Source organism: Schistocerca gregaria, unplaced genomic scaffold (assembly GCF_023897955.1).
Source record: "Schistocerca gregaria isolate iqSchGreg1 unplaced genomic scaffold, iqSchGreg1.2 ptg000066l, whole genome shotgun sequence".
Lineage (NCBI taxonomy): Eukaryota > Metazoa > Arthropoda > Insecta > Orthoptera > Acrididae > Schistocerca > Schistocerca gregaria.
Window position 1 is genome coordinate 6833476 of NW_026061707.1, and position 24274 is coordinate 6857749.

General features: G+C 27.1%; 1 long non-coding RNA gene across 2 annotated transcripts in view; it reads right to left on the minus strand.

Moving 5' to 3' along the window:
- The window catches only part of LOC126301297 (uncharacterized), a 131060-nt gene extending 115168 nt beyond the window's left edge, over positions 1–15892 (minus strand). Inside the window, exon 1 of one of the 2 annotated variants that reach the window (XR_007553022.1) lies at positions 15641–15892. This is a non-coding gene — a long non-coding RNA (uncharacterized LOC126301297). Of the gene's footprint in view, positions 1–2148; positions 2401–15640 lie in introns of those variants that run through there. The other variant, XR_007553021.1, reaches the window with a different exon arrangement.
- Positions 15893–24274: the final 8382 nt, after the last annotated feature.

Here is a 24274-nt window from a genome sequence, read left to right on the forward strand (position 1 = left end):
ATTATTATTTATATGTGCAGGTTCAATAATTCATAATTTGAAGGATTCTCAGGATATTCGTTTTATAGGATCAATTGTTAATTTCATACCTTTAACTTCAGTTTGTTTTAATGTTTCTAGTTTATCTTTGTGTGGAATACCTTTTTTAGCGGGATTTTATTCAAAGGATTTAATTCTTGAGATGGTTTGTTTAAGATGAATTAATTGTTTAATTTTTTTCTTTATTTTTTTTCTACTGGTTTAACTGCTTCTTATTCTTTTCGTTTGTTTTATTATTCAATATCTGGTGATAATAATTTTTATTCTAGATTTTCTTTTGATGATAAGGGTTATTATATTTCATTTGGAATAATTGGTCTATTGTTTGTTGCTGTTTTTGGTGGTAGTCTTTTATCTTGATTAATTTTTCCTATTCCTCATGTGATTGCTTTACCTTATTATTTAAAGTTTTTAACTATTACAGTTGTTATTTTAGGTGCTTATTTAGGTTATCTTATTTCTAATTTTGATTTTTCTCATAATTTATTTTCTTTAAGTATACTTTCTTTTGTTAGATTTGCTGGTTCTATATGATTTATACCTTTTCTTTCAACTAAGTTTATTAGATATATTCCTTTAAAAATAGGTTATTATTCATCTAAGTCATTTGATTATGGTTGAGGTGAATTACTTGGTGGTCAAGGTTTATATAGATTATATATTTTTTTAATTGGTTATATTCAAGGTTGATATGATTCTAATTTCAAGATTTATCTTTTAACTTTTATTTTTTGAATATTTATTTTGGTAATATTGTTTTTCGTTTACTTAAATAGCTTATAATTAGAGCGTGACACTGAAGATGTTAAGGAAGTATTTTTACTTTTAAGTATTTATAAATATAGATATATTATTTTTACAGTGAAAATGTAATGTTTTATTTAAACTATATAAATTCTAGAAATGTTAACGGAGTTTAACCGCTAATATAAAAAGTTAGCAGCTTTCATATTGGCTTTACATTTCCTTAATTGGAACTATTATAGTTCAATTATATTATTAACAGTAATACGCCTCTTTTTGGCTTCAATTAATAAGAATAAGGGTAGTACATACCAATCTTCCAGGTCGTAACTGACTGCAATATTTCGCTTCTTATTCTATTTAAGGTTGATTGATAATATCAATACTTTTTGAATGCAACCCAAATGTTATATTTAACTACAACCCTTTATTCTGCTCATTGTAATGCTCCTTGGTTTCATTCATGGTATAGTCCTCCTAATAGAACTAGAATAAAAAATATTGTTGATACTGTTCAGATTATAATGTCTGAAGTTTTAAAAATAATTACAATTGGTAGAATTAGTGCAATTTCTACATCAAAAATTAAAAAGATTACTGCGATTAGGAAGAATCGTATTGAGAATGGTATTCGTGCTGATCTTTTTGGATCAAACCCACATTCAACTGGTGATCTTTTTTCTCGATCATTAATTAATTTTTTTGATAGTGTTGTTGCCAGGATTATAACAATTATTGGAATAATAAATCTAATGAAAACTCTTGTTGATAGAATTAGAATTGTTTTTCTTGATTTATATCAAGCTTTCTGATTGGAAGTCAAATGTACTATTTATACTAGAAAAACAATTATCTACCTCATCAATAAATAGAGATATATAAGAATAATCATACTACGTCTACGAAGTGTCAGTATCATGCTGCTGCTTCAAATCCAAAGTGATGTCTTGGTGAAAATTGATTTATTGAGTGTCGAAGTAGACATGTTGATAAAAAGATTGTTCCAATAATTACGTGTAAACCATGGAATCCTGTTGCAACAAAGAATGTTGATCCATAAACTGCATCTGCAATGGTAAAAGGTGCTTCTCAATATTCATATGCTTGAAGAATTGTAAAGTATAGTCCTAATAACACTGCGAAGAATAATCCTTGTAGTGCTTGAGTATGATTAGATTCCATTAAACTATGATGTGCTCATGTTACTGTTACTCCTGATGCTAAAAGAATAGCTGTATTAAGTAATGGAATTTGTATAGGGTTAAAGGGTTGAATTCCTATTGGAGGTCATAGTATTCCTAGTTCAATTGTTGGTGCTAATCTTCTTCTAAAGAATGCTCAAAAAAAAGAAACGAAAAATAATACCTCTGATGCAATAAATAAAATTATTCCTCATCGTAATCCAATTGATACAAATCCTGTATGTAATCCTTGATATGTTCCTTCTCGTACTACATCTCGTCATCATTGAATTATAGTTAGTAGGGTAATTCCAAATCCAATTATGAATAAGTTAATATTAAATAGGTGGAATCATTTTGCTAGTCCTGATACTAGGACTATTGCTCCAATTGCTCCTGTTAATGGTCAAGGTCTATAGTCTACTAAGTGGAATGGGTGGTTTGAGTGAGTTGTTAACATAGGTTTAATATACTTCTCTAGAATATAGAGTTCTTAGAATTGAGAAAACATAGGCTTGAATTATTGCTACTGCTGATTCTAGAATTAATAGAAGTATTTGTCCAATAATTAGTAATGAGATTAAGTTTATTGCTATAGATGGTCCTGTGTTTCCTAATAAGGTTAATAATAAGTGTCCTGCAATTATATTTGCTGCCAACCGTACTGCTAATGTACCTGGTCGAATAACATTACTAATTGTTTCAATTAGTACTATAAATGATATTAATGCAGGCGGTGTACCTTGTGGTACAAGGTGTGTAAATATATGATTAGTATGGTTAATTCATCCAAATAATATAAATCTTAGCCATATAGGTAGGGCAATTGCAAATGTTAATGCTAAATGTCTTGTTCTAGTAAAAATATAAGGGAATAATCCTATGAAATTGTTAAATAATATTATAATAAAAATTGAGATGAAAATGAATGTTGTTCCATTAAATGATTTTGGTCCAAGAAGTGTGTTAAATTCATTATGTAAGGTTAAATTTAGTTTATTTCAGATAATGTTAATTCGTGATGGTGTAAGTCAAAATAGTGATGGGATTAATAATAGTCCTAGATATGTTCTAGTTCAATTTAATGATAAATTAAAGATGTTAGTTGATGGGTCAAATGTTGAGAATAGATTTGTTATCATTTTCAATTTAAGTTTTTTATTTCAATTGTTCCTTTTTCTGCTCTTTTAATAAGGTTAGGTTTAAATGAGAAGAAGTTTATTTGATTAAACAAGATTAATGTAGCTGAAAATATAATGAATAGTGAGAATCATATAAGAGGGGATATTTTAGGGATTTGGATATAATTTCCCCATCAGAAGTAGTCGTTAATTTACTATTAATTGGTTTAAGAGACCATTACTTACTTTCAGTCATCTGATGAATTTCAAGGTGTACTAATTTTTTTTAGTTACTTTAGATTGACACTCTAATGTTATTTATTTTAACTAACTCCTTAAATTATCTTAGATAATCACTTAATAAATAAATTTACTGAAGTTCTTTCAATTACAATTGGTATAAATCTGTGGTTTGCTCCACAGATTTCTGAGCATTGTCCAAAGAATAATCCAGGTCGATTTATTGTGAATGTTCCTTGATTTAACCGACCTGGCGTTGCATCAATTTTAACCCCTAATGCAGGAACTGCTCATGAGTGTAGAACATCTGATGCTCTTGTTAATACTCGTACTTCTGTATTTATTGGTAGGATTGTTCGGTTATCTACATCTAGTAGTCGGAATCCATCATTTTCTAGGTCTTTTTCTGGTGTTATATAAGTGTCAAATTCTACGTCTATGAAGTCTGAATATTCATATCTTCAATATCATTGTCGTCCAATGGTTTTAATTGTAATTATTGCATCTACTGAATCATCAAGAAAATATAATAGTCGTAATGATGGAAGGGCAATAAAAATTAATGTAATTGCTGGTAAAGCTGTTCAGATTGTTTCAATTAAATGTCCATGAAGTATATTACGGTTAGTATAGGCAATAAATAATATATAACTTAGGGCATAACCTACAATTACTGTAATTAATAATAATACGACCATAGTATGATCATGAAAGAATGATAATTGCTCCATTAATGGTGAAGCTCCATCTTGAAGAGATAAATTTGATCATGTTGCCATTAATAAATATTTTCTAATAAAAGGTCAAACCTTTATTTGTAGAGCTTAAATCTACTGCACTAATCTGCCATATTAGAATCTAGAGATTAATGGTAATTCTGAGTAACTATGTTCTGCAGGAGGGTTATTTTGTAGTCATTCTGTTGATCTTCTTATGTTAGCTCTAAATATAATTGCTCGGTTTGTAATCATTCTTTCTCATATAATTACAATGAATATAATGATTCCTACAATAGAAATTGTAGACCCAATTCTTGATACTACGTTTCATGATGTATATGCGTCTGGGTAGTCAGAGTATCGTCGAGGTATTCCTGCTAATGCTAGGAAGTGTTGAGGAAAGAATGTTATATTTACTCCAATGAATATAATTGTAAATTGGATTTTTAATCATGTATTATTTATAGTTAATCCTGTAAATAGTGGATATCATTGAATGACACCTCCTATAATTGCAAATACTGCTCCTATAGATAATACATAATGAAAGTGGGCTACTACATAATATGTATCATGTAATACAATATCAAGTGATGAATTTGCTAATACTAATCCTGTTAATCCACCAATTGTAAATAGGAAAATAAATCCTAGAGCTCATAATAATGGTGGATTGAACTTGAATTTAGTTCCATATAATGTAGCTAATCATCTAAATACCTTAATTCCTGTAGGTACAGCAATAATTATTGTTGCTGATGTAAAATATGCTCGTGTGTCAACATCCATTCCTACTGTAAATATATGATGTGCTCATACAATAAATCCTATTAGTCCAATTGATAGTATAGCATAAATTATACCTAATGTTCCAAATGATTCAATTTTTCCTCTTTCTTGACATACAATATGTGAAATAATTCCGAACCCCGGTAGAATTAAAATATAAACTTCTGGGTGTCCAAAGAATCAAAATAGATGTTGATATAGAATTGGGTCACCCCCTCCTGTAGGGTCAAAGAATGATGTATTTAAATTTCGATCTGTTAATAATATAGTAATAGCTCCTGCTAAAACTGGAAGTGAAAGAAGGAGAAGTAATGCTGTAATAGCTACAGATCATACAAATAAAGGTGTTTGATCTAAAGTTATACTTTCTGATCGTATATTAATTGCTGTTGTAATGAAATTCACTGCACCAAGAATAGATGATACACCTGCTAAGTGCAGTGAAAAAATAGCTAGATCTACAGATGCACCCCCGTGTGCAATAGCTCCTGCTAGAGGAGGGTAAACTGTTCATCCTGTACCAGCACCATTATCTACTATAGAAGATGTAAGAAGAAGGGTTAGTGAAGGTGGTAGTAATCAAAAACTTATATTATTTATTCGTGGAAATGCTATATCTGGTGCACCAATTATTAGTGGAACAAGTCAATTACCAAATCCACCAATTATAATAGGTATTACTATAAAGAAAATTATTACGAATGCGTGAGCTGTAATAATAACATTATAAATCTGGTCATCCCCAATTAGAGATCCGGGTTGGCCAAGTTCAGCACGAATAAGTATTCTTATTGATGTTCCTACTATTCCTGCTCATGCTCCAAATATGAAGTATAAAGTACCAATGTCCTTATGGTTTGTTGAGAATAATCATTTTTGCGGTAAGATGGCTGAATTTTAGGTGGTAGACTGTAAATCTACTTATGAGATGTTTTCTCTCTTATCATATTTAGGTCTTATATTCAATTATGATTCTAGACTGCAATTCTAGAGGTGTAAAATTTTACTAAGGCCTAAAAGATTATTCATCTTGATGCTCCTATAACTTCTGGAAATCAGAAATGGAAAGGTGCAGCTCCAATCTTTAATAATAGTCTAGATCTAATTATTATTGATGGGATAAATTCTGTTTCCCATCCCATGGGATATTTTATTTGAATCAGCAAAATTGAAAATAATAATATTGTCGATGCTATTGCTTGGACAATAAAATATTTAATTGATGATTCATTTATTATTATATTTTTATTTCTTGTTAGGAGCGGAATAAATGAAAGTAAGTTGATCTCAAGTCCTATTCAAACCCCAAATCAGGAATTTGATGAAATGGACAGGATCGTTCCTATCATTAATGTTGATAGGAAGAGAAGTTTTGTAGAGTTGTTGGTCATTAAAAAGGAGAGGATTGATACCTCTATAAATGGGGTATGAACCCATTAGCTTGTTTAGCTTACCTTTTTACATTAAGGTGTATGATGCACGTTAGTTTTTGATACTAAAGGAGGTAGTTTAATTCTATCTTATGTAATTTTAATGAAGGTAATTTTATTTACTTTATTTACCCTATCAAGGTAACCCTTTAATCAGGCACTTCATTTTTTTAATATATAAATCGAAAGTTTTTTTTTGAAATTCTTTTATGTATTATTTTGTATAATTAGGATTAATTTATCCTGCTCATTTTATTTTTTTTATACATATATATAATAATTAATTTATATTAATATATTACATTTAATTGAAATTAAAGTATTATAAGTTCATCTTACCATTATCAATTGATTATTTTAATGTAATTATTTACCTAGGATTATAGCTACTTATGTTTTTAGCTTAAAATAGGTTATTATAATATAATATTTATAATAAATTGTAACTTAATATTTAATATTATTATAATTGGATATAATAAATAAAATTATTATTTTAAATATAAAATATTATAATGAATATAAATAATTATATTAATTATAATAATATAATTATGTAAATTATCTATAATTAGATTATTTAACTAATATATATGAAAGTTAACTTAATATAAAAAAAGAATTCATATTAATAACATATTATATTAAATTACATAATTGTATAAAATATATTTATTATATTATTTAATCTTTCTTTATTTTTTTGTGAAAAGAAAGATTAAATAATAAAGAATATAATACATTTATTGCTATACATGTTCCATATTAATCTTTAATTATATATAATAGAGAAGTTGTTGTGGTCATACATAGGGGCGTTTCTTTTTTTTTTGTTAATGTTTGTGGTTTTTTTCTTTTTTTTCTTTAAATATTTGAATCTTTAATTTTTTCCTGAATTAATAGATTTAAAATTTTCTTATTTTTTATTTTTAAAAGTTTTATTCTTGCTTGTTTATTCACTTTTTCTTTGTATTATATGTAAGTTTTGTTAGACTAAATGTTCTTTTTGCAGTGATTTGATTTAATTATCAAGTGATTTTGGATTTAGCAATTGATTTAGTATCGGCATAATTCGTGCCAGCAGCCGCGGTTATACGATTGATACAAGTGAATCTGTGAAATTTAAATAATAAACTAGGATTAGATACCCTATTATTTTAAATGTTAATTATATTTACCAGGGTACTATTAGTTAAGGTCTTTAAACCCAAAGAATTTGGCGGTATCTCATTCCATTCAGAGGAACCTACCCCATGATTGATAATACACGATTTACTCTACTTAATTTATTTGTTTGTATATCTCCGTTATCAGAGAATCTTTTTAGAGTTATAATTCTCAAGATTTATAATTATAAAATATTTCAGGTCAAGGTGCAGCTTATAGTTAAGAGGAGGTGGGTTACAATAGATTTTTGTTTATAACGAATTTGATAGTGAAATACTGTTAATGAAGGTGGATTTGATAGTTATTTAATTTATTTAATTTAACTGATATTGGCTCTGAGATGTGTACACATCGCCCGTCGCTCTCATTATTGATTATTCTATTTTATTTTAAAGTAGCTTCAATTTAGATGAGATAAGTCGTAACATAGTAGATGTACTGGAAAGTGTATCTAGGAAGAGTTTCAAGATATAACTTAAAGTGTTTCATTTACACTGAAAATTTTTCTGTGCAAATCAGGATATCTTGATTATTTATTTTATTATATTTATTTTTTGTTTATTTAATTATTTAATATAAATAATTTTATTGTATTTTTGTCTTAGTATATTTTATAGAATTGATTTTTTAAATTATAGTTTATTGGTGTAATGTAAGTGTTTTATGAAATAATATTTTAAATTTTTTTAAGTAGATTTTATTTATTGTACCTTTTGTATCAGGGTTTATCAAAATTTTAGTATTTATTTTACTTGTCTCGATTTGGGTTGATTTATAAATAATTTATAGTTAATGTATCATAATTATTATTAAATTATTTATAGAAATGAGATGTTAATCGTGTCCCAAGATATCTAGTTTCTTAAGAAAAAATTTAATTTTTTAAAGTTATTTGTTTTTATTTAATTTTTTAAGTAAAAATATTAACTTATTTATTCTTTAAGGGATAAGCTTTGAAGTTAATAACCTATAATTTATTTTATAGAAATATAATAGTAAGCTTTAAACCAGCTATCTTTAAGATTACGTTTTAGTTCATTATTTTTTATTTTGATTTTATAAATATTTTAGGTTTTTTATTAAGATTATTAATTTAATTTTAAAATTTTTGTAATAATGATTTAATTAGTATATTTATTTGTATGAAATTTTTACCTTGTGAACTTATTATAAGGAACTAGGCAAAATTGATTTCCACCTGTTTATCAAAAACATGTCCTCTTGTTTATATTTTGAGGTCTGGCCTGCTCACTGAGCGTATTTTTAAAGAGCCGCGGTATTTTGACCGTGCAAAGGTAGCATAATCATTAGTCTCTTAATTAGTGGCTGGAATGAATGGCTTGACGAGAAATCAACTGTCTCTTAATAAATTTTTGAATTTAACTTTTGAGTCAAAAGGCTTAAATAATTCTTTAGGACGAGAAGACCCTATAGAGCTTGACATTTTACTTTTATATAGTTTTTTGTTTGTCTTTCTATATTTAATGATGATGTTTTGTTGGGGTGACATGAAGAATAGATAAACTCTTCATTATTATATCATTTATTTATGTTTGTTATTTTGATCCATAATTTATGATCATAAGATTAAGTTACCTTAGGGATAACAGCGTAATTGTTTTTGAGAGCTCATATCGACAAAGCAGATTGCGACCTCGATGTTGGATTAAGAAAAATTTTGGGTGCAGGAGCCCAATGATTAGGTCTGTTCGACCTTTAAATTCTTACATGATCTGAGTGCAGACCGGCGTGAGCCAGGTCGGTTTCTATCCTAAGATTGTTAATCCATATTAGTACGAAAGGACCATATGGTTAAAATATTTTTTGTTATATTGATTAATATTAATTTATTTACTATTTTGACAGATTAATGTGTTGAATTTAGAATTCATTTATGTAGATTTTTTCTACAAATAGTATTGATACTTTATGATTTATTTATATTTATTTTGAATTTTCTTTTATTGGTTATTTGTGTTTTAATTAGTGTTGCCTTTTTAACTTTATTAGAGCGTAAGGTTTTAGGTTATATTCAGATTCGAAAGGGTCCAGATAAGGTAGGTTTTGTTGGAATTCCTCAGCCTTTTAGAGATGCTATTAAGTTAATTTGTAAGGAGCAGCCAATTCCTATTATATCTAATTACCTACTTTATTATTTTTCCCCTGTTTTTAATTTAATGATTTCTTTAGCCGTTTGAGTAATTTTTCCTTATTTAACTTATATGTGTTCTTTTTCTTATGGATTTTTATGTTTTTAAGGTTGTACTAGATTAGGTGTTTATACTGTTATAATTGCTGGTTGATCTTCTAATTCAAATTATTCATTATTAGGTTCTCTTCGTTCTGTTGCTCAAACAATTTCTTATGAAGTTAGTTTAGCTTTAATTTTATTGTCTTTAATTATTTTAATTGGTAGTTTTAATATGTTTGATTTTATAAACTATCAGCTTTATTGTTGATTTATTATTATTTCTTTTCCTTTAGCTTTAGCTTGTTTTGCTTCTTGCTTAGCTGAAACTAATCGTACTCCTTTTGATTTTGCTGAAGGGGAATCTGAATTAGTTTCAGGATTTAATATTGAGTATGGTGCGGGTGGTTTTACTTTAATTTTTTTAGCTGAATATACTAGAATTGTCTTCATAAGAATGTTATTGGCTTTAATTTTTTTGGGCGGTGATTTTTATTCTTTTATATTTTTTATTAAGCTTGCTATTATATCTTTTGGTTTTATTTGGGTTCGTGGAACATTACCACGGTTCAGTTATGATAAATTAATGTACTTAGCTTGAAAAAGTTTTTTACCTTTATCTTTGAATTTTTTTATTTTCTTTGTTGGTTTAAAGATTTTATTTATCTCATTTGTTTAGTGAAATTTTTTGAGAAAAGTTAATAGAAGAGTTAAACTTCTAATTTTATGTTTTCAAAACATATGCTTTTCCTAAGCTAATTAACTTTATTCCTTAATTAATTTATCTCATGCGTTTGTGACATGGACATTAATTAAGAAATATGTGAAGTAAATAATTGTTAAGATTTGACCTGTTATAATATAAGGTTCTTCAACAGGTCGTTTACCAATTCACGTTAGTAAGCATACAACAACTACTATAATTCAGAATAAAATTTTTATTAATAGGGTAAAATTGAATGCCTCGGAATGGTGTTTTATTATAAAATGGTAAAATTATTAAGATTCTAATTGATAAAAATAATGCAATAACACCTCCTAACTTATTAGGGATAGATCGTAGAATTGCATATGCAAATAGGAAATATCATTCTGGTTGAATGTGAACTGGTGTTACTAATGGGTTGGCAGGTACAAAGTTATCTGGATCTCCTAATAGGTAAGGATTAATGAAACATAGTATAATTAATAATGATGTTATTATAACAAATGTAATAGAATCCTTAAAGGTAAAGTATGGATGGAATGGAATTTTTTCAATATCTCCATTTAGGCCAAGAGGATTATTAGATCCTGTTTGGTGAAGAAAAAATAAATGAATTGCTGCTATAGCAGGAATAATAAATGGTAATACAAAATGGAATGTGAAGAATCGATTTAATGTTGCATTATCAACAGCGAATCCTCCTCATACTCATTGGACTAAATCTGTTCCTAAGTATGGGATTGCTGATAATAAATTAGTAATTACTGTTGCACCTCAAAAAGATATTTGGCCTCAGGGTAAGACATATCCTATAAATGCAGTTGCTATAACTAAAAATAAAATCACTGTACCAATTATTCAGGTATGTATATATATATATAAGATCCATAGTAAATTCCCCGTCCTACATGTAAGTAAATACAAATAAAAAATATAGATGCTCCATTTGCGTGTAAGGTTCGGATAATTCAACCATTATTTACGTCTCGGCAGATGTGTACTACACTACTGAATGCTATTTCAATATTTGATGTATAATGTATAGCTAAAAATAGTCCAGTTACGATTTGAATTACCAAACATAACCCTAATAGGGATCCAAAATTTCATCAAAATGAAATATTTGTTGGGGCAGGTAAGTCAATTAAAGAGTTATTAATAATTTTAATTAAAGGATGTCTTAATCGTAAGGGTTTATTCATTAGTAATTATCTTATTTTATGAATAGGTCCCTGATTAATATTGGTGATTTTAACAACTGCTAGTAGTGCTAAAAATAAATAAATTATTATTATTATTGTAATAATGAATGTTGGTCTATTATATAATTTTTCTAAAGATATTGTTATTTCTTGAAATTGATTGAATTATCAATATTTATAGTTTCGGTGTTTTTGAAAAAGTCTATAAATATAGATATATCTAGAATAATTAATATTAATATGATAAATACTCACATTATTAATGTAATAATTATAGTGATTGATTTAGGTTGAAATATTTCGTTTGATGCAATTCTTGTAATGTAAATAAATAATACTAGTATACCACCAAGAAATGTTAAAAATAAAATATATGATAATCAATATCTTTCTATTATTGTTCCTGTTATTAATCCAACTAGGAAGGTTTGAAGGATAATAAAAAGCATTATTGATATTGGGTGTCTTAATTTAATAAAATTAATATTTATTACATTTGATAATGATATAATTATTATTTTGATCATTTCAGGGGTTAGTTTATTTAAAATACCGGTTTTGGGGACCGATGATGGAAGCTTTTCCACCTCTGAAGTTTTAAAAGTGGGGGCTGGACTTATTTCCGGTTTACAAGACCGGCGTTTTTTTTAAACTATTAAAACTAATGTTTATATTCTCTATTTTTACTTCTTTATTGATTTATTTTGCTGGTGTTTATGTTTTTTCTTCTAAACGTAAACATTTATTAATGGTTCTTTTGAGATTAGAATATATTGTTCTTTCTTTATTTATGTTAGTTATTGTTTTTCTTATTGAGTTTGATTATGATTATTTTTTTCCTGTTATTTTTTTAGTTTTTTCTGTTTGTGAGGGTGCTTTAGGTCTTTCTATTTTAGTTTCAATAATTCGTTCTCATGGTAATGATTTTTTTAATTCTTTTGGTTTATCTTTATGTTAAAGTATGTATTTATAACTATTTTTTTGATCCCTCTTTGTTTATTAAATAATTGTTGATGGTTGGTTCATTCTTTAATGTTTCTGTCGGGTTTTGTTTTTATAATTTGTGTTTATTCATATGCTGATTTGAATATAATTAGATATTATTTTGGTATTGATTATTTTTCTTTTAGTTTAATTTTACTTAGTTTTTGGATTTGTTCTTTAATAATCACTGCTAGAGGTTCAGTTTATTTAAGTTCATATCATTCAAATTTTTTTGTTTTTATGGTTTTGATTTTAATAATTATGCTTTATTGTTCATTTGCTAGATTAAGTCTTCTTTCTTTTTATATTTTTTTTGAGGCTAGATTAGTTCCTACTTTACTTTTAATTTTGGGTTGGGGTTATCAACCTGAGCGTTTGCAGGCTGGTGTTTATTTAATTTTTTATACTTTGGTTGCTAGATTACCTTTATTATTGTTTAGTTATTTATTATCAAAATGTAAAATCTTATAGTGCTGGTATATTAACTGCACTTTCTAATCGTATTGGTGATGTTGCTATTTTAATTTCTATTGCATGAATGTTAAATTTTGGTGGTTGAAATTATATTTATTATTATGATTTTATTTCTAATTCTTTTGAAATAAAGCTCATTACTATATTAATTGTTTTAGCAGCTATAACTAAGAGAGCTCAGATTCCTTTCTCTTCATGACTTCCTGCTGCTATAGCAGCTCCTACTCCTGTTACTGCTTTAGTTCATTCTTCTACTCTTGTTACTGCTGGTGTTTATTTATTAATTCGTTTTAGACCAATATTGGATACTTATAATTGTGGTTGATTTTTACTTTTAATTGGTTGTATAACTATATTTATGGCTGGATTGGCGCTAATTTTGAGTTTGATTTAAAGAAGATTATTGCTCTTTCTACTTAAGACAACTTGGTTTAATAATAAGAATTTTGGCTATAGGTTATCCAAAGCTTGCATTTTTTCATTTATTGGCTCATGCTTTATTTAAGGCATTATTATTTATATGTGCAGGTTCAATAATTCATAATTTGAAGGATTCTCAGGATATTCGTTTTATAGGATCAATTGTTAATTTCATACCTTTAACTTCAGTTTGTTTTAATGTTTCTAGTTTATCTTTGTGTGGAATACCTTTTTTAGTGGGATTTTATTCAAAGGATTTAATTCTTGAGATGGTTTGTTTAAGATGAATTAATTGTTTAATTTTTTTCTTTATTTTTTTTCTACTGGTTTAACTGCTTCTTATTCTTTTCGTTTGTTTTATTATTCAATATCTGGTGATAATAATTTTTATTCTAGATTTTCTTTTGATGATAAGGGTTATTATATTTCATTTGGAATAATTGGTCTATTGTTTGTTGCTGTTTTTGGTGGTAGTCTTTTATCTTGATTAATTTTTCCTATTCCTCATGTGATTGCTTTACCTTATTATTTAAAGTTTTTAACTATTACAGTTGTTATTTTAGGTGCTTATTTAGGTTATCTTATTTCTAATTTTGATTTTTCTCATAATTTATTTTCTTTAAGTATACTTTCTTTTGTTAGATTTGCTGGTTCTATATGATTTATACCTTTTCTTTTAACTAAGTTTATTAGATATATTCCTTTAAAAATAGGTTATTATTCATCTAAGTCATTTGATTATGGTTGAGGTGAATTACTTGGTGGTCAAGGTTTATATAGATTATTTATTTATTTAATTGGTTATATTCAAGGTTGATATGATTCTAATTTCAAGATTTATCTTTTAACTTTTATTTTTTGAATATTTATTTTGGTAATATTGTTTTTCGTTTACTTAAATAGCTTATAATTAGAGCGTGACACTGAAGATGTTAAGGAAGTATTTTTACTTTTAAGTATTTATAAATATAGATATATTATTTTTACAGTGAAAATGTAATGTTTTATTTAAACTATATAAATTCTAGAAATGTTAACGGAGTTTAACCGCTAATATAAAAAGTTAGCAGCTTTCATATTGGCTTTACATTTCCTTAATTGGAACTATTATAGTTCAATTATATTATTAACAGTAATACGCCTCTTTTTGGCTTCAATTAATAAGAATAAGGGTAGTACATACCAATCTTCCAGGTCGAAACTGACTGCAATATTTCGCTTCTTATTCTATTTAAGGTTGATTGATAATATCAATACTTTTTGAATGCAACCCAAATGTTATATTTAACTACAACCCCTTATTCTGCTCATTGTAATGCTCCTTGGTTTCATTCATGGTATAGTCCTCCTAATAGAACTAGAATAAAAAATATTGTTGATACTGTTCAGATTATAATGTCTGAAGTTTTAAAAATAATTACAATTGGTAGAATTAGTGCAATTTCTACATCAAAAATTAAAAAGATTACTGCGATTAGGAAGAATCGTATTGAGAATGGTATTCGTGCTGATCTTTTTGGATCAAACCCACATTCAACTGGTGATCTTTTTTCTCGATCATTAATTAATTTTTTTGATAGTGTTGTTGCCAGGATTATAACAATTATTGGAATAATAAATCTAATGAAAACTCTTGTTGATAGAATTAGAATTGTTTTTCTTGATTTATATCAAGCTTTCTGATTGGAAGTCAAATGTACTATTTATACTAGAAAAACAATTATCTACCTCATCAATAAATAGAGATATATAAGAATAATCATACTACGTCTACGAAGTGTCAGTATCATGCTGCTGCTTCAAATCCAAAGTGATGTCTTGGTGAAAATTGATTTATTGAGTGTCGAAGTAGACATGTTGATAAAAAGATTGTTCCAATAATTACGTGTAAACCATGGAATCCTGTTGCAACAAAGAATGTTGATCCATAAACTGCATCTGCAATGGTAAAAGGTGCTTCTCAATATTCATATGCTTGAAGTATTGTAAAGTATAGTCCTAATAACACTGTGAAGAATAATCCTTGTAGTGCTTGAGTATGATTAGATTCCATTAAACTATGATGTGCTCATGTTACTGTTACTCCTGATGCTAAAAGAATAGCTGTATTAAGTAATGGAATTTGTATAGGGTTAAAGGGTTGAATTCCTATTGGAGGTCATAGTATTCCTAGTTCAATTGTTGGTGCTAATCTTCTTCTAAAGAATGCTCAAAAAAAAGAAACGAAAAATAATACCTCTGATGCAATAAATAAAATTATTCCTCATCGTAATCCAATTGATACAAATCCTGTATGTAATCCTTGATATGTTCCTTCTCGTACTACATCTCGTCATCATTGAATTATAGTTAGTAGGGTAATTCCAAATCCAATTATGAATAAGTTAATATTAAATAGGTGGAATCATTTTGCTAGTCCTGATACTAGGACTATTGCTCCAATTGCTCCTGTTAATGGTCAAGGTCTATAGTCTACTAAGTGGAATGGGTGGTTTGAGTGAGTTGTTAACATAGGTTTAATATACTTCTCTAGAATATAGAGTTCTTAGAATTGAGAAAACATAGGCTTGAATTATTGCTACTGCTGATTCTAGAATTAATAGAAGTATTTGTCCAATAATTAGTAATGAGATTAAGTTTATTGCTATAGATGGTCCTGTGTTTCCTAATAAGGTTAATAATAAGTGTCCTGCAATTATATTTGCTGCCAACCGTACTGCTAATGTACCTGGTCGAATAACATTACTAATTGTTTCAATTAGTACTATAAATGATATTAATGCAGGCGGTGTACCTTGTGGTACAAGGTGTGTAAATATATGATTAGTATGGTTAATTCATCCAAATAATATAAATCTTAGCCATATAGGTAGGGCAATTGCAAATGTTAATGCTAAATGTCTTGTTCTAGTAAAAATATAAGGGAATAATCCTATGAAATTGTTAAATAATATTATAATAAAAATTGAGATGAAAATGAATGTTGTTCCATTAAATGATTTTGGTCCAAGAAGTGTTTTAAATTCATTATGTAAGGTTAAATTTAGTTTATTTCAGATAATGTTAATTCGTGATGGTGTAAGTCAAAATAGTGATGGGATTAATAATAGTCCTAGAAATGTTCTAGTTCAATTTAATGATAAATTAAAGATGTTAGTTGATGGGTCAAATGTTGAGAATAGATTTGTTATCATTTTCAATTTAAGTTTTTTATTTCAATTGTTCCTTTTTCTGCTCTTTTAATAAGGTTAGGTTTAAATGAGAAGAAGTTTATTTGATTAAACAAGATTAATGTAGCTGAAAATATAATGAATAGTGAGAATCATATAAGAGGGGATATTTGAGGGATTTGGATATAATTTCCCCATCAGAAGTAGTCGTTAATTTACTATTATTTGGTTTAAGAGACCATTACTTACTTTCAGTCATCTGATGAATTTCAAGGTGTACTAATTTTTTTGGTTTAAAGATTTTATTTATCTCATTTGTTTAGTGAAATTTTTTGAGAAAAGTTAATAGAAGAGTTAAACTTCTAATTTTATGTTTTCAAAACACATGCTTTTCCTAAGCTAATTAACTTTATTCCTTAATTAATTTATCTCATGCGTTTGCGACATGGACATTAATTAAGAAATATGTGAAGTAAATAATTGTTAAGATTTGACCTGTTATAATATAAGGTTCTTCAACAGGTCGTTTACCAATTCACGTTAGTAAGCATACAACAACTACTATAATTCAGAATAAAATTTGATTAATAGGGTAAAATTGAATGCCTCAGAATGGTGTTTTATCATAAAATGGTAAAATTATTAAGATTCTAATTTATAAAAATAATGCAATAACACCTCCTAACTTATTAGGGATAGATCGTAGAATTGCATATGCAAATAGGAAATATCATTCTGGTTGAATGTGAACTGGTGTTACTAATGGGTTGGCAGGTACAAAGTTATCTGGATCTCCTAATAGGTAAGGATTAATGAAACATAGTATAATTAATAATGATGTTATTATTACAAATGTAATAGAATCCTTAAAGGTAAAGTATGGATGGAATGGAATTTTTTCAATATCTCCATTTAGGCCAAGAGGATTATTAGATCCTGTTTGGTGAAGAAAAAATAAATGAATTGCTGCTATAGCAGGAATAATAAATGGTAATACAAAATGGAATGTGAAGAATCGATTTAATGTTGCATTATCAACAGCGAATCCTCCTCATACTCATTGGACTAAATCTGTTCCTAAGTATGGGATTGCTGATAATAAATTAGTAATTACTGTTGCACCTCAAAAAGATATTTGGCCTCAGGGTAAGACATATCCTATAAATGCAGTTGCTATAACTAAAAATAAAATCACTGTACCAATTATTCAGGTATGTATATATATATATAAGATCCATAGTAAATTCCCCGTCCTACATGTAAGTAAATACAAATAAAAAATATAGATGCTCCATTTGCGTGTAAGGTTCGGATAATTCAACCATTATTTACGTCTCGGCAGATGTGTACTACACTACTGAATGCTATTTCAATATTTGATGTATAATGTATAGCTAAAAATAGTCCAGTTACGATTTGAATTACCAAACATAACCCTAATAGGGATCCAAAATTTCATCAAAATGAAATATTTGTTGGGGCAGGTAAGTCAATTAAAGAGTTATTAATAATTTTAATTAAAGGATGTCTTAATCGTAAGGGTTTATTCATTAGTAATTATCTTATTTTACGAATAGGTCCCTGATTAATATTGGTGATTTTAACAACTGCTAGTAGTGCTAAAAATAAATGAATTATTATTATTATTGTAATAATGAATGTTGGTCTATTATATAATTTTTCTAAAGATATTGTTATTTCTTGATAATTGATTGAATTATCAATATTTATAGTTTTGGTGTTTTAGAAAAAGTCTATAAATATAGATATATCTAGAATAATTAATATTAATATGATAAATACTCACATTATTAATGTAATAATTATAGTGATTGATTTAGGCTGAAATATTTCGTTTGATGCAATTCTTGTAATGTAAATAAATAATACTAGTATACCACCAAGAAATGTTAAAAATAAAATATATGATAATCAATATCTTTCTATTATTGTTCCTGTTATTAATCCAACTAGGAAGGTTTGAAGGATAATAAAAAGCATTATTGATATTGGGTGTCTTAATTTAATAAAATTAATATTTATTACATTTGATAATGATATAATTATTATTTTGATCATTTCAGGGGTTAGTTTATTTAAAATACCGGTTTTGGGGACCGATGATGGAAGCTTTTCCACCTCTGAAGTTTTAAAAGTGGGGGCTGGACTTAATTCCGGTTTACAAGACCGGCGTTTTTTTTAAACTATTAAAACTAATGTTTATATTCTCTATTTTTACTTCTTTATTGATTTATTTTGCTGGTGTTTATGTTTTTTCTTCTAAACGTAAACATTTATTAATGGTTCTTTTGAGATTAGAATATATTGTTCTTTCTTTATTTATGTTAGTTATTGTTTTTCTTATTGAGTTTGATTATGATTATTTTTTTCCTGTTATTTTTTTAGTTTTTTCTGTTTGTGAGGGTGCTTTAGGTCTTTCTATTTTAGTTTCAATAATTCGTTCTCATGGTAATGATTTTTTTAATTCTTTTGGTTTATCTTTATGTTAAAGTATTTATTTATAACTATTTTTTTGATCCCTCTTTGTTTATTAAATAATTGTTGATGGTTGGTTCATTCTTTAATGTTTCTGTCGGGTTTTGTTTTTTAATTTGTGTTTATTCATATGCTGATTTGAATATAATTAGATATTATTTTGGTATTGATTATTTTTCTTTTAGTTTAATTTTACTTAGTTTTTGGATTTGTTCTTTAATAATCACTGCTAGAGGTTCAGTTTATTTAAGTTCATATCATTCTAATTTTTTTGTTTTTATGGTTTTGATTTTAATAATTATGCTTTATTGTTCATTTGCTACATTAAGTCTTCTTTCTTTTTATATTTTTTTTTGAGGCTAGATTAGTTCCTACTTTACTTTTAATTTTGGGTTGGGGTTATCAACCTGAGCGTTTGCAGGCTGGTGTTTATTTAATTTTTTATACTTTGGTTGCTAGATTACCTTTATTATTAGTTTTATTTAAGGTTTATGATTTTTCTAATACTTTATATTTTCCTTTATTGGTTGATTTTGGTTCTTATTATTTTATGTTTTATGTATTTATAATTTTGGCTTTTTTAGTTGAGATACCTATGTTTTTGGTTCATTTATGACTTCCTAAGGCTCATGTAGAGGCCCCTATTTCAGGTAGAATAATTCTTGCTGGTGTTTTATTAAAGTTAGGTGGTTATGGTATTTTTCGTGTTATAAAGGTTATTTCTTATTTGGGTTTAAAGTTTAATTATTTTTGATTGTCTTTAGGTTTATCTGGGGGTGTTATTGTAAGATTTATTTGTTTTCGTCAGGTTGACTTAAAGTCTTTAATTGCATATTCTTCTGTTGCTCATATAAGAATGGTTATTGGTGGATTGATGACTATGAATTGATGAGGTTGTGTAGGTTCTCTTTCTCTAATGGTTGGTCATGGTTTATGTTCTTCTGGTTTATTTTGTTTATCTAATATTATTTATGAACGTTTAGGTAGACGAAGATTATTAATTAACAAGGGTATAATTAATTTGATGCCAAGAATGGCTTTATGATGATTTCTTTTAAGATCATCAAACATGGCTGCTCCTCCTTCTTTAAATTTGGTAGGTGAAATTAGATTATTAAATAGAATTATATCTTGATCTTCTTTTAGATTCTTTGCTTTGATTTTTTTATCTTTTTTTAGAGCTGTTTATATTTTGTATATATATTCTTATTCTCAGCATGGGAATTATTATTCTGGTGTTTATACTTGTTCTCATGGTTATTTTCGTGAATATCATCTTTTACTTTTACATTGATTGCCTTTAAATATTCTCTTTTTAAAGGGTGAATATTTCTTTGTTTAGTTTGCTTAAGTATTTTAATTAAAAATATTGTTTTGTGGAATCAATGATATGAAGTTTTTCATCTTAGGCCGTGAATTTATTTTCTATTTGTTCTTTGAGTTTTTTTTCTTTGTTTATTTCGAGAACTATAATTTTTATTATTATTTATTATTTTTATTATTATTTATTATTTTTATTATTATTTATATTAACTGCACTTTCTAATCGTATTGGTGATGTTGCTATTTTAATTTCTATTGCATGAATGTTAAATTTTGGTGGTTGAAATTATATTTATTATTATGATTTTATTTCTAATTCTTTTGAAATAAAGCTCATTACTATAATAATTGTTTTAGCAGCTATAACTAAGAGAGCTCAGATTCCTTTCTCTTCATGACTTCCTGCTGCTATAGCAGCTCCTACTCCTGTTTCTGCTTTAGTTCATTCTTCTACTCTTGTTACTGCTGGTGTTTATTTATTAATTCGTTTTAGACCAATATTGGATACTTATAATTGTGGTTGATTTTTACTTTTATTTGGTTGTATAACTATATTTATGGCTGGATTGGGCGCTAATTTTGAGTTTGATTTAAAGAAGATTATTGCTCTTTCTACTTTAAGACAACTTGGTTTAATAATAAGAATTTTGGCTATAGGTTATCCAAAGCTTGCATTTTTTCATTTATTGGCTCATGCTTTATTTAAGGCATTATTATTTATATGTGCAGGTTCAATAATTCATAATTTGAAGGATTCTCAGGATATTCGTTTTATAGGATCAATTGTTAATTTCATACCTTTAACTTCAGTTTGTTTTAATGTTTCTAGTTTATCTTTGTGTGGAATACCTTTTTTAGCGGGATTTTATTCAAAGGATTTAATTCTTGAGATGGTTTGTTTAAGATGAATTAATTGTTTAATTTTTTTCTTTATTTTTTTTCTACTGGTTTAACTGCTTCTTATTCTTTTCGTTTGTTTTATTATTCAATATCTGGTGATAATAATTTTTATTCTAGATTTTCTTTTGATGATAAGGGTTATTATATTTCATTTGGAATAATTGGTCTATTGTTTGTTGCTGTTTTTGGTGGTAGTCTTTTATCTTGATTAATTTTTCCTATTCCTCATGTGATTGCTTTACCTTATTATTTAAAGTTTTTAACTATTACAGTTGTTATTTTAGGTGCTTATTTAGGTTATCTTATTTCTAATTTTGATTTTTCTCATAATTTATTTTCTTTAAGTATACTTTCTTTTGTTAGATTTGCTGGTTCTATATGATTTATACCTTTTCTTTCAACTAAGTTTATTAGATATATTCCTTTAAAAATAGGTTATTATTCATCTAAGTCATTTGATTATGGTTGAGGTGAATTACTTGGTGGTCAAGGTTTATATAGATTATTTATTTATTTAATTGGTTATATTCAAGGTTGATATGATTCTAATTTCAAGATTTATCTTTTAACTTTTATTTTTTGAATATTTATTTTGGTAATATTGTTTTTCGTTTACTTAAATAGCTTATAATTAGAGCGTGACACTGAAGATGTTAAGGAAGTATTTTTACTTTTAAGTATTTATAAATATAGATATATTATTTTTTCAGTGAAAATGTAATGTTTTATTTAAACTATATAAATTCTAGAAATGTTAACGGAGTTTAACCGCTAATATAAAAAGTTAGCAGCTTTCATATTGGCTTTACATTTCCTTAATTGGAACTATTATAGTTCAATTATATTATTAACAGTAATACGCCTCTTTTTGGCTTCAATTAATAAGAATAAGGGTAGTACATACCAATCTTCCAGGTCGAAACTGACTGCAATATTTCGCTTCTTATTCTATTTAAGGTTGATTGATAATATCAATACTTTTTGAATGCAACCCAAATGTTATATTTAACTACAACCCTTTATTCTGCTCATTGTAATGCTCCTTGGTTTCATTCATGGTATAGTCCTCCTAATAGAACTAGAATAAAAAATATTGTTGATACTGTTCAGATTATAATGTCTGAAGTTTTAAAAATAATTACAATTGGTAGAATTAGTGCAATTTCTACATCAAAAATTAAAAAGATTACTGCGATTAGGAAGAATCGTATTGAGAATGGTATTCGTGCTGATCTTTTTGGATCAAACCCACATTCAAATGGTGATCTTTTTTCTCGATCATTAATTAATTTTTTTGATAGTGTTGTTGCCAGGATTATAACAATTATTGGAATAATAAATCTAATGAAAACTCTTGTTGATAGAATTAGAATTGTTTTTCTTGATTTATATCAAGCTTTCTGATTGGAAGTCAAATGTACTATTTATACTAGAAAAACAATTATCTGCCTCATCAATAAATAGAGATATATAAGAATAATCATACTACGTCTACGAAGTGTCAGTATCATGCTGCTGCTTCAAATCCAAAGTGATGTCTTGGTGAAAATTGATTTATTGAGTGTCGAAGTAGACATGTTGATAAAAAGATTGTTCCAATAATTACGTGTAAACCATGGAATCCTGTTGCAACAAAGAATGTTGATCCATAAACTGCATCTGCAATGGTAAAAGGTGCTTCTCAATATTCATATGCTTGAAGTATTGTAAAGTATAGTCCTAATAACACTGTGAAGAATAATCCTTGTAGTGCTTGAGTATGATTAGATTCCATTAAACTATGATGTGCTCATGTTACTGTTACTCCTGATGCTAAAAGAATAGCTGTATTAAGTAATGGAATTTGTATAGGGTTAAAGGGTTGAATTCCTATTGGAGGTCATAGTATTCCTAGTTCAATTGTTGGTGCTAATCTTCTTCTAAAGAATGCTCAAAAAAAAGAAACGAAAAATAATACCTCTGATGCAATAAATAAAATTATTCCTCATCGTAATCCAATTGATACAAATCCTGTATGTATTCCTTGATATGTTCCTTCTCGTACTACATCTCGTCATCATTGAATTATAGTTAGAAGGGTAATTCCAAATCCAATTATGAATAAGTTAATATTAAATAGGTGGAATCATTTTGCTAGTCCTGATACTAGGACTATTGCTCCAATTGCTCCTGTTAATGGTCAAGGTCTATAGTCTACTAAGTGGAATGGGTGGTTTGAGTGAGTTGTTAACATAGGTTTAATATACTTCTCTAGAATATAGAGTTCTTAGAATTGAGAAAACATAGGCTTGAATTATTGCTACTGCTGATTCTAGAATTAATAGAAGTATTTGTCCAATAATTAGTAATGAGATTAAGTTTATTGCTATAGATGGTCCTGTGTTTCCTAATAAGGTTAATAATAAGTGTCCTGCAATTATATTTGCTGCCAACCGTACTGCTAATGTACCTGGTCGAATAACATTACTAATTGTTTCAATTAGTACTATAAATGATATTAATGCAGGCGGTGTACCTTGTGGTACAAGGTGTGTAAATATATGATTAGTATGGTTAATTCATCCAAATAATATAAATCTTAGCCATATAGGTAGGGCAATTGCAAATGTTAATGCTAAATGTCTTGTTCTAGTAAAAATATAAGGGAATAATCCTATGAAATTGTTAAATAATATTATAATAAAAATTGAGATGAAAATGAATGTTGTTCGATTAAATGATTTTGGTCCAAGAAGTGTTTTAAATTCATTATGTAAGGTTAAATTTAGTTTATTTCAGATAATGTTAATTCGTGATGGTGTAAGTCAAAATAGTGATGGGATTAATAATAGTCCTAGATATGTTCTAGTTCAATTTAATGATAAATTAAAGATGTTAGTTGATAGGTCAAATGTTGAGAATAGATTTGTTATCATTTTCAATTTAAGTTTTTTATTTCAATTGTTCCTTTTTCTGCTCTTTTAATAAGGTTAGGTTTAAAT